General features: G+C 36.8%; 1 protein-coding gene across 12 annotated transcripts in view; it reads left to right on the forward strand.

Annotated features, from left to right (window-relative positions):
* Sox5 (SRY-box transcription factor 5) overlaps positions 1-27,264 on the forward strand; it is a 955,314-nt gene that overhangs the window by 158,531 nt on the left and 769,519 nt on the right. For 9 of the 12 annotated variants that reach the window (XM_078015084.1, XM_078015082.1, XM_078015079.1 and 6 more), the window contains one exon: positions 11,331-11,407. The exons of the other annotated variants lie outside the window; for them this stretch is intronic. The gene's annotated coding sequence lies outside the window, so the exon portion shown is untranslated. The remainder of the gene's footprint in view (positions 1-11,330; positions 11,408-27,264) is intronic. 12 annotated transcript variants of the gene reach the window in all.

A 27,264-nucleotide genomic window follows, 5' to 3' on the forward strand; every position in this document is an offset into this window, starting at 1 on the left:
GACTGGCAAATAATCCATATAGAAGGCCATTTTCAAATATGAGGGCTTTTTAAAGAGGAATTCATAGAATACCAATTAAGATTATTTTTTTTTAAATGCTCTCACCCCTTCCAGTGGCTATAGGGTGAGAACATGTGACTTGGCTATTTTAACAGAGTTTCCGTGTGATTCCACTAATCGACAGCACCTCCCAGTAGGAACTATTGATATAACAGGCATGAATGTATTGTGCTTTCAGACAAACTCACCTTACACCTTATATATCAGGCCTGTCTAGAATATTCTCACTGTATAAATTGAGTTTTCTACTTAAAGAAACATTACTGAATCTATCAACTTTTGGGGTAATAATCTATGTTAATACTAAAAATAAACGTATGTATTTAATTGTACATGCTTCCTTTTTATGAAAGAGGGTGTTTTGCCTGGTGGGACTGTATTAGTGTCTGGCTTTCCAGGCATTTGACATGTTCTTACCAAGAGATAGTTCTCATACCTTATGCCTTCTCAAGTAAAAATCACACTGGCCCAAAGTCTGCACTTGATGTTTTTCTTAATCTGTTGCTTACTGCCCTGTAGATGCCCTTTTGGGAATTTTGTTTCAGATTTAGGTGAAAGTTTTAGGGAACTCTCTTTCTAATTAGTTGCCTGTTTCTGATCAAACAAAAGTTGGATTGTGTTTTCCTCATTCATCCTTTACTTTCAGAGAAAGCTGAACTTACACCCGTGCTGTAAACAATTCGACATCATTTTGACCTCAGCTGACAAAGTCTTGGGTTTTCCTCAGTTTACTCTCTGTGTACTCTGCTTCCCTTCTTAAAAATGTGTCATGAGAACTGGGACAATTAAAAATACTTGCCCTTGAAAATAAGAGCTCATGAGTCTCAGTCTGGGGATGGGTTTATCTTGGTTCTGTGAGCTACGCGCACACTAATTTACTAGTGCTGGAACCAAATGGGTTGAAAATCCTTGTTTTCCCACCAGATGGGTTATTTTAAAATATCACAAAACTTCTGAGGTTATTTACATTACAAATGCGCTTCTTCACACACATCAAGAATTGAGTACCATGTTTTGACAGTAACTCCTTTATGAAATTATATGTTGCGCAAGTAGAGTAAAATTCAAGTCATTCTCAAGGGAGCAGGCTTATGAATCTGGATGAGGTCACACCTCTTTAAAGATGCAGTTTGATAATCCGACATCAAAACAAAGGAATTCTGTTAATCCTCTCACAAAAGTGCAAATTGCTAATCAGATCCCTGGGCTGGGCTGGCAGCTTGGTAAACAATAAGCTTGGCAGAAGAGCAACTTTGGGCGGATAGATAGCTGAGAAGCTTGGGATACCAACTATGCCCCTACTTAGCCCAGTTGGGCCTGTTGTTTCGAAACAATTACGTATGTCAATGGAGGTGGTTTTTGCGGTCATTGTGTTCTTGTGCTTTTCTCCTTCCATGTTAATGATGATGCAAATCAATCTTCCTGTCTTTATTTCACTTCACTGGTGTATAGGCTACTATGCCCCCTATATTCTTTTCACTTGGATGCATGTGTCTTTTGAATTTTCATTACACATCTCTCTACAAGCCCAGAGGGTTTTCCTTCCTTCCCATAACTAGTGTGGTGGTATGTGAAAAAAAGAATCTTCTTCTGGAAGGTGTAATAATTAAGACTTTAAAAAAAAATTATGTCTGCAAGTGACAAAATTCAATTTAAGGCAGCTTAAGAAAGAGAGTTGGAATTTGGGGGGTAAAGGAATTACCAGCAAAGCAAATAACCAGTGAGGGGAAAAGGCAGACATGTAGATGGGGCTCAGGAACAGTTGGAACCAGGAGTCACACTGTCTGGACTTGATGTCCTTTTCTGCTCCCCCAGTCAGTTTGAAAGTTGAATTTATTCTTTCTTGTTGCAGTAGAGATTTTTCCATGTGGATTACTGACAGCCTTGGAGTTTCATAGCTCACTGCTTTCTCCTTCTACTTAATACAGTATCACAGGGAAGGACTGTGATTGGCTCAGCTTGGATCATGTTTTTGTTCTGGCCTCATCCACCATGTGGACATGACTCCATTTTGGTCAGAGGGTAAAAAGTTTTTTTTTTTTTTTCACATACCACTACACTTCTGAACCTGAGGCTTATGTGAGCATGTAGAATTACTGTGCCCAACTCAATACCACTCTTTTCCACCTCTGTTTGGCCCTCTTGGTGTTTCCAATGTGTCCCCAAACTTGACTGAGTTAATTTGAAAGCAAGAACTACAACTGCATTTTAAAAGGGGCTCTCATGAAAAGAGTGCATGAGTTTGAAAACTTCCAGCGAGCTTCCTGTCTCCTCTAAGAGAGTATTTGTAAATTATTTGGATGCAGTGGTATTGAGAAGAAACAAAAATTACAGTTTGGGTGGTGGAGTCTCATTTTAGCAGGTAAGAGCTGGGTGCCTCTGTTTTGGTGCTTTATGGATTGCAGTTGGCAGGTTGGTGTTCAACCAGATGAACAATGTGGCACATGACAAATCTACATCTGTAAGAGGAGAAATGAGTCAAGGATAGAGGTTTGGGGCAGAGGATGGCCCGGTGGGAACAGCTTACCCACAGCCAATTCTTCCGAATAAGAGGACTGTCTTTTTAAAAGCAGTAGGGGGCAAGGATTGAGGGAGTGCTCACAGCGGTAAGTATAACACAGCTGTGCTCTGTTTATGCTTCGGCTACAATAAAAAAGCTATAAAATGTGAGATGTCATAGCTCCACTTTGCTTTATTTATACTATTTCCTCTGAGCTCTGTCACACTGCACATTCATCTGCTAAGTTGCAGCAAGAATGGAGATTAAAATATCACAGCTCAAAATAGGAGTCAAGCGGAAGGAGATTCATCATAGCCCTATTAAAAATATGTAAATATGGGAATGAAGTCATTTTAAAGCTATACAGCCTCCTCCTTTGAGTTAAGATCCCTTAAGCAAGCGGTGGCTATGCCAAGGACAGCAAGGGGACTTTTCTTCCACCCATGGAAATCCTTTTAAGATTAAAGACTGTTTGAATTGCAAATTATATATGTTTTCCAATAATCATACCCAAGTTAATAATGGCAGGAAGTCTGATAGAAGACAAAACAACAAAATCTTTTTTTTTTTTAAATTAAAGGTTATATGTTGTTCACTTGGTAAGAATTTTTCAAATTAATATATGAAATCTCCTTTTTGACCTTAGTTAATGTAATTTGAGGAAACTGCACAAGCATCCTTAGGTAGGAAAGTTCCAAGAAGGAAACTGACATTTAGAGATATAATCTGCCTTTCCAGAATCCAACTACCCAACTGGACAGCTCAGATTGGAAGCTAGGACTTCTACCTAAAGCTTTGCTGATAAAATTATCTCTTTGATCTTTTCCTATATCTCTAGTTCTGACAAAAAGTATTTCGCTCTGTTGTCTATATGGCGTGCATAGGAGAGTCAGGGATAGTTTTTAGATAGAAAGTCTGGAATATCTCAAATGCTATTAACAAGCCTTTTACGATCTCTTCACTGTGCTGCTGAGTGGCTGTTGATCTTTTGACCTCCTTATTTTCCAAATGTGCTATTGCTATTGTAGTAATAATAAAGACCAACACTTCCTAGGTGCTTACTGGGTACCAGGAACAGTTCTGAGTGTTTGATGTGCAGTAATTACTTTAATCTGCATGAGAACCTTATGGAGTAGGTGCATTATTTCTCACATTTTATGGATGTGGAAACTGAGGCATAAGATTACACAGCTTGTGTGAGAGAGCAGGAATTCAACGGCTATTGTCTTTCCCAAAGTATGAGAAAACCAGTGGCAACAGCAGTGGCTGGAAAAGGGGACACTTGGGGTTCCAGGTACAGGTCCCCTACTACTCTTTTTTTTTAAGTTTTTTTATTTTAGTTGTTGATGGACCTTTATTTTATTTATATGTGGTGCTGAGAATTGAACCTACTGCCTCACACATGCTAGGCAAGTGCTCTACCACTGAGCTCCAGCTTCAGTCCCTCCTCACTACTATTCTTCATAAAATTTTCTCACCTTTACAATGAATTGAATACATTTTATATATTGTTTCATATGATTATGTCCTTTCCAGTTCATCTTTGCCTGTATCTGTATCATTAGCTCATGAAAATGCTTTCTTTTGACCAGTGACTTTTTTTTTTGCATTGCTAATTTGTTTCAGAAACATTTATGTTAAATATATCTAATATGTAGTGACTATTGAATTTCTTTTGTCATATACTTTTCACTGTGTTTTATTTGAGCTCTTGAATGCAATCAGTTGGGGGAACATAGGTGGCTGAGGACTTTCTGGCAGTTTCTTAATCCCTGTCAGTTTTTTCTTCTGTGTAATATGGTGTAATCAAAGTATTTCTCCTATTGGATTATTGTGAGAATTAAGCAAGATATATGTGAAAAGCTCTTAGCACAGTGCTTACTTGTAGTAGTAAGCTACTATAAAATACCAGAGCATTAGTTATGATTATTTTTTTGTAGTCCTGGTCTTTGAACACAGGACGTTGTTCATGCTAGGCAAGTGCTCTTTCACTGAGCTACATCCCCAGCCCTGCAGTTATGATTATTCTTGATCATAACTGAGGCTCATTTTGTATATGTGTCTCTTGTTCCTTACACTTTCAATTTTTCCATCCTAATTGGCAAATAAGGTGACTTCTTTGTGCTTACATTCATGAATGTGAAAGATTCAGGAGCTATCAGGAATTAACCAGGATGGTACTTCAGAAATGGTGTAGGCCAGCCCTTTCATGTGAGGAATATAATACCTGAATGATCGAGTGACTTGTTCAAGAACAGTAGCTGGTAGAGCAGAGACAAAGCCCACAGGTCCCAGCTGCAGATTTCAGCATAACCCTGCTACCTTCATATGTTCATGGCTACTTCCTTGTGTGATAGAAGACAGGGAAGTTCTTGGAATGTATAAGAGGAACCACAGTGAGCATCTGAGGGGTTTAAATTAGGCAAGATGCCCTCGTACCTCAGACTGATTACCATTTAAGATTTAGAGCATGTGCTAGGTGTGATACCACAACACTCCTATAATCCCAGAGGCTTGGGAAGCTGAGGCAGGGAGAACATAAGTTCAAAGCCAGCCTCAACAAAAGCAAGGCACTAAGCAACTCAGTGAGACTCTGTCTCTAAATAAAATACAAAGTAGGGCTGGGGAATGTGGCTCAGTGGTGGAGTGCCATTGAGTTCAATGCCCAGTATGAAAAAAAAAAAAAAAAGATTTTAGGTCATGCATCTTTTTGGCAGACTTGGAAAGAAGACTCCAGGAAAGATGCTTTAGGCTGCAGGGAGGACAAATGGTCATCTTTTTTATTGACTTTGAGGTATTTGTATTCTTAATTCCTTTTTTTTTTTTTTGGTGTTAGTTGAGGTAACAGTTTTCAGTATAAGAATAAGTAGACCTAATGTGTTTAAACAAGGTAGAAAGAAAAGGTATTGTTACAGCAGTTAAAATAATTTAAATAGGGAAATATCTGATAAAAGATAGTAATAATTTTGATACACATCTAATGGGCTGAACATTCATCAATTTTTATTTTAATACACAAAAAGGAAAGTAGAGCTGTTTTCATAATCTACTTTTTTTCTCCAGAGCTCCCAACCTACTCGGCAGGTTGATAGGTCGTAAAAAGTGAACACAACATCAGGTGCAGTGGTGCACATTTGGAGTTCCTGCTACTCAGGAGGCTGAAACAGGAGCATTGCAAGTTCAAGACCACCAGATTGGCAACTTACCAAGACTTTGTCTCAAAATAAATAAAAAGATCTAGGGATGTCATTCAGTGGTAGAGAGCCCCTGGGTTCAATCCCCAATACCACTGGCAGGGGGAGTGAAGACAGAATTACTCAGTGTCAAATCACTGTTTGTTAGTTTCTTTCTTTCCCTGTTCAGATCCAGGACTAGGGAGGGGTGAGCAGCGTACCTAGGATGAAATATATAAGGAGGTGCCACTCTCAGGTGCCAGGCCTGCACCTACATGACCCTGAGAGCACAACCTTTGACTTGAATTTGTTCATGTTCTGGTATTTAAAAATCAGAATGTACCTATTGCTTATTTGAAACATCACTATCACATCACTAATAATATTAAGTATATCCTTCTATGTATACAAACTGTGGATGAAGTGTGCTTTAAGTTTCAGGGGGGAAAATTTGCCTGGAGCTCCAGTACCATACAAGAGAGTTCTTCAATGGCTAATGTCTATCTTGCATGCTGGAATACGTACGCAGGGCCAGGCCACCAGGAACTCATAATTAAGACAGGGTGTTGGGAAGAGGAGGAGTTATTGCTACAATATGTCTAAAATGTGTTTGGCACACATTTCATGTTATTTTATGAATTTTATTCCTTCTAGTCTGGTTTCTACTCTTTTTGGGGGGCAGGGGAAGGTACCGGGGATTTAACTCAGGGGCACTTGGCCACTGAACCACATTTCCAGTCTTATTTTGTATTTTATTTGGAGATAGGGTCTTACTTAGGGTTACTTAGCATCTCTCTTTTGCTGAGGATGGCTTTGAACTCACAATCCTCCTGCCTCAGCCTCCTGAACTTCTGGGATTATAGGTGTATACAACCTGCACCTGGCCCGGTTCCTACTCTTAATTTATAATATTCCCCCTTTACCACATGTGTATCTTGTACAGATACTCCTTGACTTACAATGGGATTACATCCAGATAAACCTATCATAAATTGAACATGACTTAAGTAGAAAATACACTTATTATACCTGACGGAATATTATAGCTTAGCCTATCCTGCTTTAGCAAGCTTAGGGCACCTACTTTAGTCTCTAGTTGAAAAATTCTCAAGTTATAATGAAGTATTGAATATTCCAGTAATGTATTGAATACTATGCTGAAAGCAAAAAACAGAATGGTTGTATGGGTATACTTTTATACCATTATGAAATTGAAAAATTGTCAGGCAAACCATGGTAAGTTGTGAACAATCTGTATATTTTACCCTACAGGAGAGATTTGGTCCAGCCTTAACTTGTCCCCAAAGGCTACCTATTCATAATTACTTACTGAATCTAAGAATTTGGGATGCATATGCTTCTTGAATTTTCCCCTACACTCTGTTTATGGAAGAGGCAGACCTGCAATGTCACGCACTTTTAGTACAATTTGATAAATTTGACGTGATTAGGTACAGTATTTTATGGGAGCATAGAGAAGGGTCACCTTCTTTTGCCTGAGAGGGTCAAAAAGTGTTCCACAGAGAATTGAAGCCCTGGTTAGCTCTTAAAGATTAATCATGGTCTTTCAATTGAACAAGATGGAAAGTGTATTTTTAAAAGTGCAAAACTCAATGAAGGGCAGGCCCTTGTCTGTCCTACTCAACACTATATCCCTGTCACCTAACACAGAATTTAGCACATCGTACACACTTCAGTATTTAGTGCATCAGGGAACTTTATTTTGAAGGATGTTGAAATTGGTTTTTTGAGCAGGAGTACAACATGGTAAGATCTGTGTTTCATAAAAATAGTATGGTAGTGTTATAGCAAATGAATAAAAAAGGAAATGAGCTGAGCTACTGTAGTAACACATTCTGCAAAATCTCCTGGGAGAGATTCCATTTAAGTGATCCCCAGCCTCACTCCAGGTACTCAGAGAGTATGTCCTGGGACTGAACGGATGGTAGTTTCTCAAGTTTGCCTTCAGATGGAACAGTCACTGCTTACCTTCATCCCTTGAAAAGGCCTAAGAAAAGTTGGAAGTGATTGACTGCATGTTGAAGAGTTGCCTTCTCAACACTTTACAAGAGACAAACAGCTGAATTTTCCAAGTGTCATGTATGCAATAAATACAAACTAATACTTTGTTGTGCATTTATTTTTTAGAGTAGTTCCATGAAACATCAGTGCTAGGAGTAGTAACCTGGGTTGCTATGGTTAATTCAACAATGTGTGATTCTTGTTTTCAGAGTGAAAAACTGGAGAGAAGTCAATAAAGGCTCACAGGATCTTGTGTTCCTGTGTAACAACATGAGTACAAATTCAGTGCCTAAAGTAGTCATTCTTTAGCTCACAGTTTTTCAGGTCAGCAACCCAACCCTACCTGGTTGGGATCTTTGCTCAGGATATGAGACAAATCAAGGGTGGTCAGGCTGAGTTTTTATTTGTAGGCCCTAGGGGGAAAAATCTATCTCCAAATTCATCTTGTAGTTATCAGAATTCAGCTCTTTGTGAAGCTGGTCCATCTTCATTACTGGCTTTAAGTTAGGTGTCTCCTACATTCTAGAGATGACCTCTATTTCTTGCACATGGCCTCTTCTATCCTGAGTCATGGTGTGTCAAATCTTCATACTTCAAATCTCCATCTTTGACCTCTAGCCTAAGACTTAAAAGACTTGTGTGATTAGGTTAAATTCTACCTAGATAATCTGTCTTAATTTTTTTTTTAAGTAGCAATGACACACAACAAACCTTGTAGAGAGTTTTAAGGAATTTTGAGATAAGACCAAGTAAGTTTTAATAGATATTTGTTTATAACTGATATTTTAGCTCATGATCAAAAAGGTCAGATGCCTGGTGGCAATCACTTCTCTTTATGGTGAGGTCTGATTCAAACAAGACCTATCTTAGATATAGCAATTGTAGCCCCTCTCCTCATGAAAGCAAAGCCTTCACTCTTTTAGTAGGATAGTGCCAGTAGGGTGGTACTTACCACTTCTAAAGAAAGAGGATAGAAGAAGAGGACATCTTCCTTCAGGTTCTGTCTATTGAAGGACAGGTTAAGATTGGAATAACTTATCCCCCAAAATATCAAGTAACGAGAATGTGAAGATAAACATGAGAATCTACCTGCATTGCCAAGCAAAAATAAATTGACTAGATTTGTCAAAGTTGATGCCTCTGAAGTTCCCTTTGAGAGCCACTAAGAGATGTCATGGGCCTGGAGATGTCTCTGATGAGTTTCCAAAGTAAAGGAGGAACCTGAGTGAGGACCAGTGAAGTTATTTTTTTTTTTGGTACTGGGAATTGAACTCAGGACACTCAACTACTGAGCCACATCCCCAGCCCTAGTTTTTGCTTTATTTAGAGACAGGGTCTCGCTGAGTTGCTAAGCACCTTGCCATGGCTGCAGCTGGCTTTGAACTTGCAATCCTCCTGTCTCAGCTTCCGGAGCCACTGTGCCCAGCACCAGTGGAATTCTCATCATATGTGTCAGAAAGGAATTTCAGCTTTGCCTGGCACAGACATAGCCTGGTTTATTTATGAAAGTAGATACATTTTCAAGGAAAAATGGGAACAATCTCGAGAGAGATACCTGTGATGTAAAGCAAGAAATACACATTCAAGAGAAGAGGGAGGGAAAGAGAGCCTCCGGAGGAAAAGACAGCCAATAATCCGTTTTAAACTCAACTGTGTCACTAATACAACCACTCATGGGGCAAAAGTTCATCATACTCATGTTTCCAGGGATTATGCAGAACGTATTTACCAACTGGGCAGATCTTGAGAGCCATCTTACAGTTCTGTCTACTAATATTTGTAATGGGTTTATTTCTTTAAAAATTTAAGATTATAAGCAATCTATTGCATAGAATAACTCATGTGCTTAGAAGAAACACAACATTTAATATTTTGTTTGAAAAATGGAGATTAAAAGTCTATCTTTTAATTGTTTATTTGAGTTGTAAGTGGACACAATATTTTATTTATTTATATGTGGTGCTAAGGATTGAACCCAGGGCCTCACATGTGCTGGATAAGCGCTGTACCACTGAGCCACTATCCCATCCCTTAAAAGTCTATCTTTTAATGAAGTTAATTTTCCAAGATATGACCTCAATAGATCTATCACTAATCTTTACTTGTATGTGATCCATTCAATTCTAAATATGACTAAGCAAAATTAAGTCCCGGGCTGGGGATATAGCTCAGTTGGTAGAGTGCTTGCCTCGCATGTACATCCCTGGGTTTGATCCCCAGCACCAAAAGAAAAGAAATCAAGTCCCAAAACTTTTTTATATTTATTATAGGGAACTTGGGAGGTAGGGGAACTTCTACTGTTTGTGCAAGGAAAAATAAACAATGGCGTATAGTGTATACATAGACCCCATCTGGTCAAAAAAGCTTGTAACCGTGAGATCTTTGTTAAGTTCACTGGAGTGGTAAAGCTATTTTTCAAAGCTTTCTGGACTCTCTGGACTCACTGAGGATGGGAAAGTTTGACCATGGTAGAGTTAGTCATTGTCAGGGGGAGCCAGCTCTCCACATAAAACCACCCTCACTTCTGACATCAGTCCCAAGTTTTGGGGTTCCTAAAGCCATCCTTAGGTTTGACAGTTTGCTTCAAAGACTCACAGAGCTCACTGAAACCTTAATAAACCTTACTGTTTATTATAGGGAAAGGATACAAATTAAAATCGGCCAAGGGAAGAAGGCAGAGTCTGGGAAGTACCAAGCACAGAGCTTCCTTCTCAGGAAATGTTACATTCTTGGCATCAGCATGTGACAATATGAGTATGCAGGGAGCATTGCCAACCAGGAAGATCACTTGAGCCTTTGGTGTCCAGAGATTGTATTGAGACTCGACCACATACTGTTCACCTGGCTGACTTTTGGTTTCTTGCCCCTTGTGGGTCTTGGTGTTGAGTGCACACCTTTAGTTTCCAGCCCCTTGTAGAGGCACAACTGATACCAGGGCCCAAAGTCTCCCTTGTAAATCACACGGTTAGACTACAGATTGTCAAAGCCTCCAGGCAAACAAAGATGCTCCTATGACATTTTAAATTCCAGGAGAATATCTCCTAGTAGCCTGAGGCAAAGGCCCATCTCTTTTGGGCAAGTTTGATTCTTCATACGTTAAAGGCAGGGAGGGAAAGAAGGAGGAAATATCATTCATCATGTGTTGGCATGCTAAGCTTTGTGTCTCTTAATCCTTTCAGCATTATTAGAAGGATACCACAATTATCCTTATTTCACAGACAGTGGTTTTAGCAAAACCAAGTAATTTATCCAAGATCAGGAAAATAGTAAGTGGCAGAACCAGGAACTGATCTCAGTTAGCCAGACTTTGGTGGAGACAATACAGTCAAGTGTTTGAGATCATGTCCTCTGGAGAAGGATATATAAATGGATTATTCTTGAGAATTGAATTTTTAGAATAAAGTTGCCATTCAAATTTATATCAATGTACACTGTGACTTTAATCGTATAGGATACAGGGGAAGACAGTTGATGTATAGAATGGTTATTTCATTGAATTCATACCTTCCAAGTGGATTCTGGTCTGTACTTAACCATTTAATTCAAACATTTGTTGGGTATGTGTTATATTCCAGGTGCTGTGCTGGCTTCTGGTGACCCAGAGATGATGAAAAATATGTTCCTGCCCACAAGGAGTTAGCGATTCACTGGAGTATGTAAAATACTTCTTTTAATTTTCAATATTATTTTTGTTTTAAGCACAATGTAGATATCTTCATATATATAAAAGTATTTTGAACCTGGATTTTGCCAATATTTGAAATAATTTCTTGAGCTAATGCTAAAGAAGGTTGAATAATTTGGAGACTACTGTTTATATAATCAAATCCAATAATTAATTTCAGGTTCAAACTTTTAGTAGCTTTTGTAGGAATAGCATAGATATCAAGAAAGCAAAAACTACTTAAAAAAAAAAACCCACAGTCAGACTTGTATGCTTCCTACATTGTGTATATTTGAAGGCAGATGAAGGGAATCTCACCAAAACACATCAGAGCTAGCCACACTCTGTCCTCTTCATGCCTATAACTGACTAGCCTGTTCCTGATCAGTTATTTTAGTGATAATTGTTATCTTTGATTTTTTTCCTACTTCATCAGTTTCCTACTTCAAAATCTCTATTGGGTTAAAGCAGAGTTAACTTTTTAAAAAAATATATGTATTTTATTTGAATCATGATAAAAGTTGTGTTTATAATATATACATTTAAAATAAACCAGGCAGTATGTTGAGAGTAATCTTGAAGAACTAAATACAGTAAATATAAATGAGAAAATATCTGGGTATAGAATTAGAAAATAAAGTAAGAAATTCAAGTTGCACTTAAGGTCCACTAGTTGATACTGATGCTACACAACTCTAACAGTGATGTATTTGGACATACTTAATAGGTGTATTAATATGCTGTCAGATTAAACATCATAACTACTGAGAGTGCAGTTCTAATCATCTTAAAACATGAGCAAACCAGAAAAGAACATGTCTCTTTTCTTGGCAATATGATTTTAATTTTTTAAAGCATTTAATTTCACAAACCATATTCATCATTTTTGCATAGATAAATGTTGTGGCAATTTTTTGAATGAACATTTTGGTTTCCTAAAGAAATTATGGATACACTATAAATTTATAAATGAAAGGCCATTTATCAGAGTTATAAATATAAGTGGTTCCTGTGTTGATGCCTGTGTAAACGGAAAGTGGTTTAATATCTATTGGTTTCTAAACACCAGTCGTTACTTTTACGGGTTCCATAATTATGTCAGCAAAGTCTGGTCGGAATCTAGATCAGAATGCATAAACATCTATTCCTCCTAATCTATGCTGAAGATACTTGTTTAGCCAAAATATATTTTTCTTGTATGTGTCTAAATAAACTCTCAATTTGTTCTACTCTTAATGAAATGTACTACATGATTCTCCATTTGAATCCTGTTTTTAAATCCCATTTTTCTTTGTTCCTGCCTCCCTACTGCACTCCCTCCCTGTCTCATTCTCTCAACTGCAAAATAATCTCCACTGTGTAAACTTGGACGGAAAAGGACTGGAAAACTGACAAAATTCCTCTGTTCCAAATTAAGAAATAGTATATGGTATGTGATTTTGACAACATGTAATGGAATTAAAGACAGGTAGGAAGGCTAGAAGTAGAGAACATAGAGAGGGATATTGCACAGGAAATGTCACAGAAACCCATAGAAATTAAACAGAAGAGTTAGCTTTGCAGATGTCATGGAGTAGATGGCATGAGTGTGTATGTGCCCAGAGGGGCACATTATTAACATATGGAAAAATCTGGGCATAAAGGTAACTTCTGGATAATGTAAAAAAGTTCCAATTTTTCTCCATCTTGAAGGGAGCATGTTAGTGCTCTGTCTTCATTTGGTAGCAAGTTGGAGGCAGTAGCATTGTCTCAACTGTATCATCCTCTCAGGCTTTTGATCAAGCTGAAACAGATTCTTTGTCCCAAAGCCTTGTTGAAAAAAAAAATTTTTTTTTTTTTTTTGTACAAGATCATTCTGACTTGGTTCCGGTGCACCTCTCTTCCAGCACAGAGTAGAATGACTTTTATCTTTTTCCTTGGGCTAGGCATTAGGATTGTGTTTCAGAGGGAAATGGGGTACTGTTAAATGAAGGAGACTCTATGGATGCTAGGTTAAAAAAAAAAAAAGAATGGCTGGCTGCCAGAATAATCACAATGAGTATATATACTCAGCCTGCCCCAGTTTTGCATTTCAGATTCAACTGTGGATCAAAAGTATTCAGAAAAAAATTCAGAAAGTCCCCAAAAGCAAAACTTGAAATTGCTGCTTACCAAATGCTACTCTGAATCCACATTAGTGCATAAGAATTATATGAAGTATTGCAAGTAATCTAGAGAGGGTGTAATGTGTATGGGAGGGTGTGTATAAGTCATTTGCAAATACTATGCCATTTTATATGAGGGACTTGAACATCTGTGAAGTTTGCTGTTTGTATGGTAGGGGTGGAAGGGTGTTCCTGGAACCAGTTTGCCCTGGATACTAAGGGAGAACTGTGTACATGAAATTTTTTTAAAAAAAATATAATTCCAGATGCCTATGAATTTCCTAGAAATCCCAAGATCCTGGGTTAAGAACGTTTAAAAGTAATACTGAATCATTGCTGTCTGGACCAAACAAAAAACAGCATCAGTAACTATAACCATCCAGGTGAATGAATTGTTACTGGAATTGTTTCCAGAATAAAGAAACAAAATTAGTATAATACATAACTAGTGGTTGAATTGATAATATCCAAATTAAAAAGTAGTTACATTTTCTTATTATCTAAAGTGGAAGTGAATGGATTAGTTTGGGCATATTTCTTTGCCATTATTCTGTATAAGAAAAAGGTACAATCTTTCATTCAAGGATAGACCTTATCCTGGCAACATTCGAAAACTTGAATTAAATGGAAGTCAAAGTTTTCTAATGTTGGCTCAACCACTGGAATTGCTGTGGAAGCCTATGTCTGTATACATCTTTAATAGCTTCAATTTAGTGCAGTTTTTTAAAAGTACTAAAGTAATTTGTAAAGGAAAATAATTTACTAATTTTTCTTCTTTATAGCTCTGTTTTATTTTGAAACATGTTGATGAAGTCACTTATTTTCTTAATTATTTTTAGTTGAAGAATTTGGAAAAAATGGGTAGAAAGTATAGGTCATTTGTAGGAAAATATGAGTACTTTATTTAAAATGCCTACATAGTGATTGTGTATTTTTCATTAATATTTGGAAGAAAATAACCTTTTACAAGGTGGAGACTAGAGCAGTAGTCACTGGGATGGAAGTCATAATTATGTTTATTTTTCCATGGATTCCTTGGTTTATTAACAAGGAGTTTGCCTGGGGTTATAAGTTGCTTCACTGAGCACAGGAGGAATTTTTCTTTATAGGTCAAAATCCTACTCAAAAATGGGAAGGAATTCCATGTTTGCCAGATGATTTTGAAGAATAAATGTGTTAAATGAAGAAAGGTTCATTGTTACCTTTTGTCCCTTCACATAAACAAAAAAAATCTGTAAAGTTAGCACTGTTCCTCATGAATGCATATATTTTGAAACTAGAACCTTCCATTTATGACTCAAGTCAGCCTTTGCTGATGCTTTTTAAGTTTGATACACTTGGTTTTGAAGAAGTACTGCAAGTTACAAATGAAATGGAGCTATTTGGGGGAGATGACCAGTTTTCAGAATATTTCTACAAAGGCCATGGTTCATATGACTTAAGTCTTTATTTTAAAAACATAAACAACAACAAACTCCTCTCCCAAAGCCAGTTTACCACCAATTCTTTCTTGAGTTAAGAGGTTCCTGCATCTCTTATTGCTCTGTGTGTATGGGTTTGTTTTCAAACATGTCTTTATATGGTGTCAGTTACCCTTAACCAGGAAAGAGCAGTTAGTTTATTCAAGGAAAACTGGTTTACAGATTTTCTTGTTATATGTTCCTTTCCTTATTTTTCAGATTCAATTTTAATTTTAACCAAGATAGGAAGTTGCTTCTCTCTTGGAAATAGAGTTGAGAGAAGTGAATTTTTTAAAGAATGAATTCATTCTAATCTGTAAGAAAAAATTTTAAGTTATTCATCAGTTTTGGCTAAAACAAATCAATGAATATTTTAAGGCTATGGGTTAAGGCAGGAAGACACTGTCATGCCTGTACTATTCTCTAAAGAGCAAAAGAGGATCAAAATACTGTAAGGGAAATTCAAACTGCATTTTTCTTATGCAGTGTCAAGTTCAGCTGTGTAGGTGTGAGTTTCAGATAAGATTAAATGCTTTTACAGATGTGAATTGTCCAAACATTCCCTATTATTAATTTTAAGGCCTTTGTAGTGGGGGAGGAAGGAGAGAGTTTAATTCAGTGCTCCAAAGCATAGATTTCTCAGTAAAGCTTCCTTTTTGAATAGGTTATGAGCTAGAGAGTGGACAGAGGGAGAAAATCCATATCAAGATCTGAGTTCATTTCAGGACTCTTGAAGGCTTTGTTCACTGATTGGGATTTTTCTCTTAGGTAGGAGTCAGAGACAAAGCAGCTAATCTAAATAATCTTTGCCAAGTTTTCTCAAAGTGCCCATAGATGAAAACATGTCAGACAGATGTCAAAAAGGTTCTGTCTGTTTGTTTACTTTAAATCCATTCTTTACTGAGATGGAAAAAAAAAAAAAAGAAAGCTGGAGCTTGGTGACAGATTTGGGTTCTTGCCACATTCCCAGCTCACTCTGTGGACATCTCACCACTTCGTGGAAGGTTAATATTTTCCAGAGATGTTCCATAGGTATTCTAAATCACACGACAGACACCTGCTCCTATATATGGGTATGTTGTGCACCTAGCATGAATCAGAGTTGGGGCTTTTTTTTTTTTTTAATGTGCTTCCCTTCAAAAACCTCATTAATCTTGGTGTGTAGAATTTAGGGGGAAAGTTTTGTTTTGCCAGTTGACACTGTTTAATGTAAATGATTTATGATTATTCTTTGTGTATACACAATAGGCACTTTATAAATTGGATTGTTCTAGGAGTAACACGATACATAAATGTTATTGCTATAAATTCTACAGTTGGCCATATATTTTGTATCATGTAACCAGTTGACTTATAAATGCTGACTATTCTAACCTGCTTTTTCTACTCAATATTGTAAATGGTGACTTAGGTAAGCCTGAGATATACACAGAGGCACTCGAACTGCAAAAGAACAGGACCCACTGGCTTCTCTCCAGCATGGTTCCTGGCTGTGTTCCCAGGGTGATGGTAGAAAGAGGAGAGGGTGAGAGGGGAACTGAAGCTATATGTCACACACAAAAAAGATGAGTCTGAATTATTTTCAGGTTTTTGCTTACCAAAGTCAAAAGTCAAGTGAGAAAGAAAAGGGGGAAAAAATCAGAGAAAACAGGAGAAAAGCATTAGTAAAACCAGTTCATCAAATTTACTGATATATCTTCACAGGTAGATTCTTATCACTTAAATAATATTAAACAAGTATAAAGTTAATAATAGTTATGTGATGTTAAATATATTTTTAATATCAGTAAATATATGATATCTATTTCATCTATAGTAGAAATAATACTTGATTACTTTTTTTTTTTACATTTCTAAAAATATTTAAGGAATGGGGCTTTGGGGATTAATCACTACATTCTACCAATAGATCAAGACTTACTTTTCATGTATAATGCTGTTACAATCATATCCCTCATTTTTTACTACAATATCTTAGCTAACTGTAATTTCCTTTCTGAGATATTAAGGAATTTGAGAGAAAGTTCATTGAATAGTTATTCATTTTATATCCACATAATTGTTTAACACCAAACTATAGTGTTGAGTTAGAGGGGAAAGAGTAGCACCCCCAAAAATGATGGTCCAGTTTAGTAGAAGTTCCTTCCTAATCCTGGCATTGACTTGTCTGATCATAGTCCTAGCATCAAAGCTGGTTTGAATTGTACAGAACCCCAATTTGTGCAAAGAAGGACTATGCTGTGAAGAATTCTGTTGAGCGTATAGTGTCTGTTCTGATAGATTTTATGGTGCATCTTACTGGCCAAGTGTTGCAGTCAATTCCCTTCCCCCGACCCTCTTAAGTATTAATGTCTACCCAATTGATCTGTTTATGATGATATCTGTCCACATCGACGACTATAGTGGGTGAAAATACAAGATCAGTCATTTTAAAACCTAGAGGTTCCTATCATGTAGAAAAGGACTAAACCTCAGGAGGAAATCCCCAAGTGAAAAGGTTATGGGACTGAAACCTCTGTATGTGTGACTCGTCATAGTAAGCATTATTTATTCACCTGTTACATTGAAGGAACTATCCTAATGTGAATAACTTTGTAACTTCAGTAAAATATTTTAAATGTCATAATTTTGAGAGCTATCCTGGTGCACATACAGGAAAAAAATACACATATCTCTCTATATTTGTAGGTGGTATGGTCAAAAACAACTCATTTGCCTAGCTGGCTTAGATGATTAACCCACCCAGACTCTCTAGAGGAAACAGGACAGAAAAGTCAAATAGAAGCATTAAAGCCAATGATCTTTTACCAAAAAAAGTTGTTTAAGTTCTCAGTGGCATAGTTCATCTTCTAGGAGGGAGATCCCTCCATGGCTTACCCTTCATTGTGCTATCCGCAGTGACTTGGGACCCATGAAGCACACGTCTGCTTTCTTGCTGCAGTACCCTCAGGTAAGGCTGGATTGAAATATGAGATACTCTTGTGTCAGATTGGACTATAGGAAGATTCTAATGCTGACAGAGGGCTTTGTAAATCTCAGTTCACTTGTCCTATAGAATTCTAGCCATCTTAAATTTTCTAATAAAAGGTTAAATTAAAAATGTAAATATACAAATATGGTAGATAAATATAATATAGAAATGATACATAATGTATCTAAATTATATATGTAAATATAAATAATATATTAATGCACACAGAAAAAAAAAGTCTCTTTACTGTTGGTTCACTGCAGAATACTTACAGTAACTAGCATTTACTGAGGATTTTCATTGTGCATAGTATTGTTCTTGGGCTTTGCATGTAGTATAGAATTTAAGCCTGCTAAGTATGCCATGAAGCAGGTACTGTTATTACACCCATTTTTCAGCTGAAGGATTTGACAAAGAAAAATCTTGTAACTTGTCAAGCCCCAACTGCAAGTAACAGAGCCAGGAAGCAACCCAAGCAGAGTGACCTAGCCACTGAAGTATACACTTTTCTGGGTTGATTTTAATTTAGTGTTTCTAATATGAGAGGAAAGCAGAGTATTAATTCTTCTCCTTGCATTCGTACAATATAGTCACTATCTCCTTCTCTCTCTCTGGGACTCTACTGTGACCAATGGCCAACCTCTTTTGAGACAGATGGTCAACACTGAGTAAAATGTCTTTGACCATGGAAGATACAGGAATGTACTGGTTACTATGAGGATCTGACCTAAGACCTTGCTTTCACCATAAGCACAGTAAACAAGCGAGCTAATGAGCTGTAGATGTTTAGTGTGTCATCAGCATCTTTCATTTTTGTCATCGGGGTAGCCACCATCAACAAGGACGGAGTGCCCTCTATGAATATGCATTCAGTCCTAGATACAGCAATTTATTCTTTTGAAGAGCAATTTATCATTTTGGTTTTGATAAATATACAAACAATAATCAGTGGTTAGGGGTTTCAGGCTATAATGGATGCCGTTATTAGTGATTTAACAACTCCTGTGCATTCTGAGTGTCTCACCAAAACTGGATCATGCTATCGAGAGCCACATATATGCAGTTGTTAGAAACTCTCAGTTTAAAAACCTCTTGTGCTCTGAACCACTTGGCTTTCAGAACTGCGGTAGTCACTAATTTCCAAACTCTGAATATGTAAAATTAAAGTACTTGCACAAAAAACCTAGGAGGCGGCTAGGTCAGAACATTTGTTTAAACTAATAATAGAATGAGCTTTTTCAGTTCCAGCTCCATTTTCCTATCTATTTGCCTTGCTAATAAGGCCTTACTTACTTCAGTTCAGTTACCCAGGGCCAGGATCCCTCTTCTTTTTGGACTTCTTATTGTAATTTGAGCAGACTTACATGGTTCACATGAAGAACTTCCATGTTAGTCATAAAATACAAGAGATGTTTCATTCAGAGAGGATAACAACAACAAAGACCTAAAGTTCAAAGCTGAGCCAAGAGATATCTCCTAGGATAGAATTCTGTCACGTTTTAAAATTTGGTCCTTACAGGTATTTTTCTCTGCCTGAAACATGTGTGCTCCTTCTATTTATATAAGGGAATAGTGACATCCTGTGTGTAGCTAGACTAATTGCCTCTGTAATTAACCTATTGGAAGAGGAAGTTACACAGAAATAAAATATCATTGAGTACTGAAAGAGGTAATTTTGACTCAAAGTAAACCTCAAACTTTACCAAAGGAAATGGATGAAACAAAAAGATTCTGTCTTCTTTCCATTATTAATCTGGCAGCTTCTCCCCTACCTTCCCTTCTATCCTTTCTTTCCTTCCTTCTTTTCCTTTCCTTGTCTTTACACAATTTCTCTCTCTTCATTCTTATCCTACCACCTTAATTTTCTATATCATAAGCAAAAAAATATTGTGTTCCTATGAGTGAAGATTATGTTTTTGAACCTAGAATTGGGGAACACACAAATGTGATAAAAGGAGAGAGGGTTTTTTGTTTGTTTCGACACTATTCACGTCTTCCTTGATTAAGGGTGGGCTACACAGAGAATCATTTTGATGTTCTAGGGTCTGAGTACAAGATATTTTTGCCTTTTTCCTTATCTCTTGATAAAAGTATATATTAATTAAAGTAGAGCAGAGTGTGAGAGTATACAAAAGTAGGGTTTCTCTTGATCTTTTAAAACCAGCAAAAACTATTGGAAGGCAGTATGTTGCTATAGAAAGAGTGCAGTCAGAATTATTCATCTCTCATCCCACAAGTGTGGCTAAGGAAAAACAAGAAGTATAGTTTTGCTCCTCAGTTTCCATGTTCCAAAAGTGCTCCCTTTTATCATGTTAAAGAAAGCAGGTTACCAAGACATTTGAGAGAACAGTGAGATAGAGCAAAAGCAAGGTGATTGTCAGAGAAATTAGTCAATGTTGTCTTGTTGTGTGGGTGCTACCTCAGCAGGACCCATGTCTCAGAGCCTCCTCCATCTCTAGACCAACATGTAATGATCAATTCCATAATCAAAATGATATTTTGAATCAGATAGCTGGCTTTAGACTTTGTTCATGAGATTTAAAAAAATGTTATAATTAAAACATTTGTAAATCAAGTACTAAATTTGTATTTTGCCTGATATATTGACAGAAAGAGCTCAATTTAAAACTGTGTTCATGGCTAAGAAGTACTTCATTGTAAAATATTTGAGAGTTTTAAGCCAGATAAACTTTCTCATTGTATTATATAATGATTGTTAAGCCTAAAATAGTTGAAATGAAGTGTTTTTGGTGTTTGAATTGTGGTGACCTTGGATTCTTCCACTTATGGGATAAACATTCTATGACTCAGTTTCATTTTATGTAAAATGGGATGAAATTTCTTTCTCTAGAAGATAATTGTTAGAAAAAAAAGAAAAAAAAGAAGATAATTGTGAGACTTTAGTAATGAGGTATTTGTTTACACATGCATAGTACCTATAAATAAATGCTAAACAAATAGTAGGTACTGTAACTATGGATAAATTTGATAAAGCAAAATAATTTAGATACTAAATAGTTTATTGTGGTGCTATTAACCTTATCTGGCTGAACTGGTCTTTGGATGAATTTATTTAATGGCCTATTCTTGCATTTTTTGTTTTGTAATCTTTCCTACAGTAAGCTTTCGCTTCTATTGATAATTTATATTTCTGATAAATATATTACCTCATTCTTGGAAGATGGCGATTTTTGACAGCTAAGAAAGTATTATTCTTTGGGAAAGACAGAAGTCAAAGAGGAAAAGAAGCACTACAGAGAGTTGTCCTGTGTATCACCTTTGCAATTAATCCTATAATCACTAATGGTTATCAGATTGCAAAGAAAGTCTCCTTATAACTAAAAGGAAACCCTCAATTCTGAATACATAGACATTTGATCATGACTGTGTTGTGGGATATTTGAGGTGTGCAGCATTTTTACACAGATCTCTCATCTGTTTTAATTGGTGATCTTCAATAAGATAGGCAATTATATGAATAAGAAACTAAGAACACCATCCTATGGAGATTCAGTCACTACTTATTATCACAAGATAATTCACTCAATCCATTCAACAAATATTTATTGGGCACTCATTACATGCCATACACTGTATCAGTCTTGAAACTGTGGTAATGAACAAAGTGGACATGGCACAGATTTTATGGCCAGAAAGAAGGTATGCAACATAAAACATGTAATTACAGAACAACATTTAAGTCTTAAAATAGTGAAAATTTGTTTGATCATTTAGCCTAAGTGAGTTGTGTGTTCCCAATTGTTGGTGTAGAGGGGAAATTCTGTTAAATTTCCACAATATTTTATCTGTCCTTCCATTTGAAAACTACTTTGCTTTGCAGTCAATTTCTTTACCATGTGTCATCTCCTCTGGACTGCAAGTTTCTGAGGAGGCAGGCAGGAAACATACAGGACTCTCCTTTGTGTCTTTCATGGAACAAATAGTAGTGTACTGTACATAGTAGACACTAATAATTGCATTGAAGCATGCAGCAAGAACAAAATCCTAGAGACTTGCTTCTACTGTTTTTTTTTAAATATTCTTATATGTTTCATTCTGAAATTTCTACCTCTTCATGTTAATGAAGACAGAAGAAGGCTAAAACAAATAAAAACCAAACAATAATAACAAAAAAGCAAAACGAACAACAAAAAAATTGAAAGTCATTTCTCCTTCTATTTTAATTCTGTCATTTAATTCTATTCTCTGAAAATTCAATTCACAACAGTCTTCTCTGAAAGAGGTTAATATTGGTAAGACTTTCAAAGTTTGCACTACAGAAGTCTGACTCTCCTTGCCAAATGCAAGTAAATATGGAAGAAGCATGGTTTAGTTGTGGTCTCACACATTTTGGAGTGCCATGATCTATCTTTTTCCTTTACCACTGGCTCTCTTAAGAGAGTCAGTGTTTAGATAAGTTAGTATCTCATTTTTAAAAGTCACAGCTCTTTATTGGTTATGAGAGATGTGATGTTGAACCTGTGGTTTGGGATTCATTTGCCATGTTTTTACTCAAAACACTCAGAAACTCTAAAAAAATGAAATGGAATTCTGAAAGTTTTTTTAAAAATCAGAAAATAATCAGCTTTTATGCAGAAATCCAATTCATAGCTTAAGAAAATTCAGCATTAAAATGATAAAGGAAGGATTTCAGTGAAAAGAACGAAGCCTTGCACATTCTTCTGGTAGGAAGGGAGGTGCTGAGATTGAGAGGCCTGGGCACCGTGCTGCCTGTGAGCTGGGGTGTAATTTAGTGAGCTGACAGGAGGAGTGAAGTATCTCCTCAATATCTGTGTTTGGCAGAAGAGATGAATGCATACATCAGGAAACAATGTTTAAGTGTTTTATTTCCTTATTTCAGCCTGTCAAACTGTCAGTGTAGTTAATGGCCACCAAGAGAGAAAGAAAGAGAGGGAGGAGGAGGAACAGAGAGAAACAAAGGTGCTATGGAATCTGAAAAGAAAGGAATCAGGAAAGCATTTGCATGTTCCTGTGGCATAATGGTCAGTCAGACAAAAATCACTCACTGTATTCATCTCTCTGCTAAAGCCAGATGTGCCTGCTCCTTACCTACAATCCTCACACCACTTTCTGCCCTTCCTTTACACCCATAATCATTGCATCACTTAGCTTTGATCTTTGAGATTCCTCTCACTGAAGTCTTGATTGATAATCAATATTTATGGGAGTTTTTAAAATGTTACATTGATAGTATTCCATTTTCCTTAGTTCTTCAAGTTTATTATCATGTTTCTCTTCTTTAGAAAATGTGGTACTGATGCTATTGGTATAAAAAAAAATGCTCTCTTCTATGTAAAATACCTCTTCTTAAAATCAGTGAAGAAATGATTGGGCCTGATTTGGACTCATTCCCTCTTTCTTTAAAAACTTACTGTCTGTCTGCCTGTCTTGCCTATCTATCAGTCTCTCAACATGAAATGTTAAATCAGACATTTTATTTTTAGGAGTACTAGGCTATTTTAAATTTCTAGAAAAATTCTTTACACAACTAAGGGAACTTTATTTTATAAAGGGGAAGTATTTATATTGGACATTTTTTTATACTGGAAATTAGTTATTTCTCAACAGACATAGAAAAGTCTATTACCATTCATTGCTTTGTAAAACTCTGAATTTAAAATATTTGATGTCATACCAGTAATGAATACTCCTCATAATGGACACTTTTGATTGCCTTATCAACCAAAAGCACTTCATTAGGAAAAATATATTTTTTTAAAAATGCCAATTTTTAAATCTTCTAAAATGGTCTTAAAAAGCTAGTATGAAGTATTAAATAAAGTGCATCCTGAATCTGGCCAACCAGATAATTTGGGAAACATTTAAAAATACAGAACCTTAGGCCCCACTCCAGATTGCCTGCATGAGTATCTCCAGAGATGGGTCCCCAAGCATATAGCATGTACCCCACATTCCAACCCCCAGGTAACATCAGTGATCAGCTAGGCTAAGAACCATGCCGACTCTGAAAGAGGTCTGCTGTGGTTACTAGTAAAATTCTGGCTCATTTCCAACATTATCATCATCATTGACCCATGGAGTAACTTTTTAAAGCTTTTGGGAAGTAAGGTTTTTCAAATGTATACAGTATAAAGTATGAACTTTTCTATCCCTAAAGCCTTGTGACTTCATTATATTAATGAGGTCTTAAAAAGTTATAACTGAGTATTCTCTCATATTCTCTCTCTCTCTCTCTCTCTCTCTCTCTCTCTCTCTCTCTCTCTCTCGTCTCTTTTTCTCTTTCTCTCTTATAGCTGGCCACCAATATGTGTAGATTTTACATTGGTGATATCAACTAAAAGGAGACAGAGAACATTTTGGAAAAAATTCTTTATACTGAACATGGTCAGACTTGTTTTCTTGTCATTGCTCCTTTAAAAATACAGTGTAATAACTATTTACACAGCATTTATATTGCATTCAATATTTTAAGTAATTGAGAGATGATTTAAAGTATCCAGGAGGGTATGTGCAGGTATTTTATAAACACAGTGCCATTTTTCTATAAGGGTCTTGAGCATCTACAGATCTGTGTGTCTGCAGGGGGCTCAGGAACCAATTTCCCATAGATATGGAGGAATGACTATATTCATTTTTATTCTCCATTTGAATTAATAGTACTAAACAGACAACTACAAAAGTGAAAGAATCTCCTTTCTTGTTCCCAGTGTGATTTAAGCATTCTTGATGGGACATCTTAATGATATCAGACGTACAGATTTAATCATTTAAATGAAAATTTACTGCTCTGAAGCTTCAGCTGCAAGCTGAACTATACTCCCTCAAACTTGAGTCTTTATCAGTTATTATGTATTAATAAGTGACACCACCATGCACCTTAGGTATTAGCCAGAAACAAGTCTCCTTCTCTGCCATTTGTCTTCGCTATCCTAGGTTAATTTTACTCTCTCAAATATTGCTCATCTGTCAACTACTGTTGATTTCCATCACCATTCATCCTGGGCCAAGGTGCCATCTTACCTGGATTATGTAATCACCTCCCAATTCAGAGTTTCTCTGTACCATGCTGGTGACTGTTTCAGTGCTCCACAGAGATGTTAAGAATGCAAATCTGATCATACGTCTTCCCTCATTCCAAGCTTTTCAGTGGCATTCCATTGTACTTAGGGTACATATCAAAATCTATCTATTACTCGGCACATGATCCCTCTATTGGTCTGCCTCTCACTTTTGGCCTTCAGGCATACTGGTCCTGCTTCAGTGTTTCCCAAATGGTGCCCTCCTTTCCCATCTTAGGGCCATGGGGTTTTCTGCCCTATCTAAAAAAGCTCTTCACCTCCAACTTACCCTTTTCCTATAACCTGAAATGACTTTTCCTCTGGAGGCTTTTCTGATATGACTGGATCCTCCTGTTATATACTATTATGCATTTTCCTTCAAAACTTTTTCCAGTTTATAATCTTACATTAGTAGAAGGGTTATTTTTAATCTAATCTGTAAGATTATCATGTAGGGATTTTTTTACTATTTCATTCACTACTGATTTCCTGATTCCTTACATAGTTCACAGCATATAGTAAGTTTTTAAGAAATGTTTCAAATGAAAGAATAAATTAATCAGTGGAAGGAAAACGCTCACTAATGCAGGAGAACCCCTGCATTTCGTGCATTACACATATCCTTCTTGGCCCTTTGGTCTGTGTAAAGCGTTACCAAGGAGTGATGATCTCCCAACCTGCATTCTGTAATTTCAGCAGCCTCTGAATTCCTGGCTCCACCCCTTTTCCATGCTTCTCTGAGGTGAAAGAGGACTATGGAAGCCTTTGCTCTAGATCTATTGCTGCACTCTGGAGAAGGGATCTTAACATTGTACATAATCTATGGAAAAATATAGGTAGATAATAGGCTAATTCAGAATTTCTTTACAGGAAATAATGATTCAATTTTCTGGATGCCCCCCCCTTTTTTTTTCAAGTAAAGGGGTTGCTCTGTAGAGGATATGCAAATCTCAGATCTCAACTGGTGAATTAGAGCATCAGAGTTCTGTCTTGACTCAACACAGCATTTCAGGGTATTGGTGATATGGGCAACTAATGGAGCTGGAGAAGATTTTAGATGCAGGGTTAAGGCAGGGCATTTATCATTGTGTGCTCTTCACAACATTATATTCTCCATAAAATGTAATGACGTGGGAAACTGGAGTTCCTGCTGTGGACCATTAGAGTGTCCTCTCCCTGGTCCTCCTTTGGCAGTAAGCCTTCTCCTGACTAGGTGAGAAATTGATGAGACCCTGATTCTAGACATGTTTCAGGTATCCCATGCCTCATATTTACCTGGCCAAAGGCCTCAGACCTGCTGATGAGACCTGTTCAGACTGCTTCTGTGGTCTATCGTTGTTCAAAGGTCATGCGCTATCCCTGGGATATGAAACCCTTCACTCTAGGATGGTAGGGAAAGTTGGCTGCAGAGAAGGTGTGTCTCTGTGTGTCCTCTTGCCCTGGGTCCACAAATATTATGGAGACTCTTAAGAGTAGATGGGAGCTACTTAAGGAGAAGTTATACAATAAAAAGAAGACAGAGGTGAAGTCTTGAGGAGTGTAATGTCAAGGTCCAGGCAAGTTAACATTTGACTAGATGACTAAACCAATATATATCTGAGCCCAATAAATTTTGAAAATGGAAGTCAGTTAGAAAAGTCAGAATAAGAAAGTATAGCCTTAATTTTTACAGCAGGACTTTCCCATCTAGCCAGCAGCAGCCATGATTGGGGGATAGTAGTTTTAGAGAGAATGCTCATGGTAGTTGGCATAAGACTGCTGGACCAAGTTGCCATAGCCCCACTGGGACTCAACGGGTTGTTCAGTTTTGTTTGAGAGAGAGAGAATTCGAGGATTGATTCTGTATTTGTTCTTGTTGAACAATCAGTATATAATTCTTTCCCGGAATTTTCAGTGAATTACAACTTGCTATTTCTGTAATGGAGAAGAAGGATTAGTGTTGTAAGTACAGCAAGTTAGTATCATGGTTAGAGTTTACTATGGTGAAAACACCAGTTGTTATTGTAAGCCAGCAAAATTTCATAGTATTTGGAATCCAAAGGCTGATACTATGAAGGCAGGAAGGAACAAAGTATGGAGCTTCTTTGCTTTCAAGGGATTTAAACAGTTTCATTCAACAGACAGCTCTCTTCTCTTTAGCCAACAGCTCTCTCTTTCACAGTGCCTTAAGAATCTTTTGCAAAGTTGAAAGAGCTGTAATTTTAATGTAACTATTACATTCAAGACATTA

Source organism: Ictidomys tridecemlineatus, chromosome 6 (assembly GCF_052094955.1).
Source record: "Ictidomys tridecemlineatus isolate mIctTri1 chromosome 6, mIctTri1.hap1, whole genome shotgun sequence".
Classification (NCBI taxonomy): domain Eukaryota; kingdom Metazoa; phylum Chordata; class Mammalia; order Rodentia; family Sciuridae; genus Ictidomys; species Ictidomys tridecemlineatus.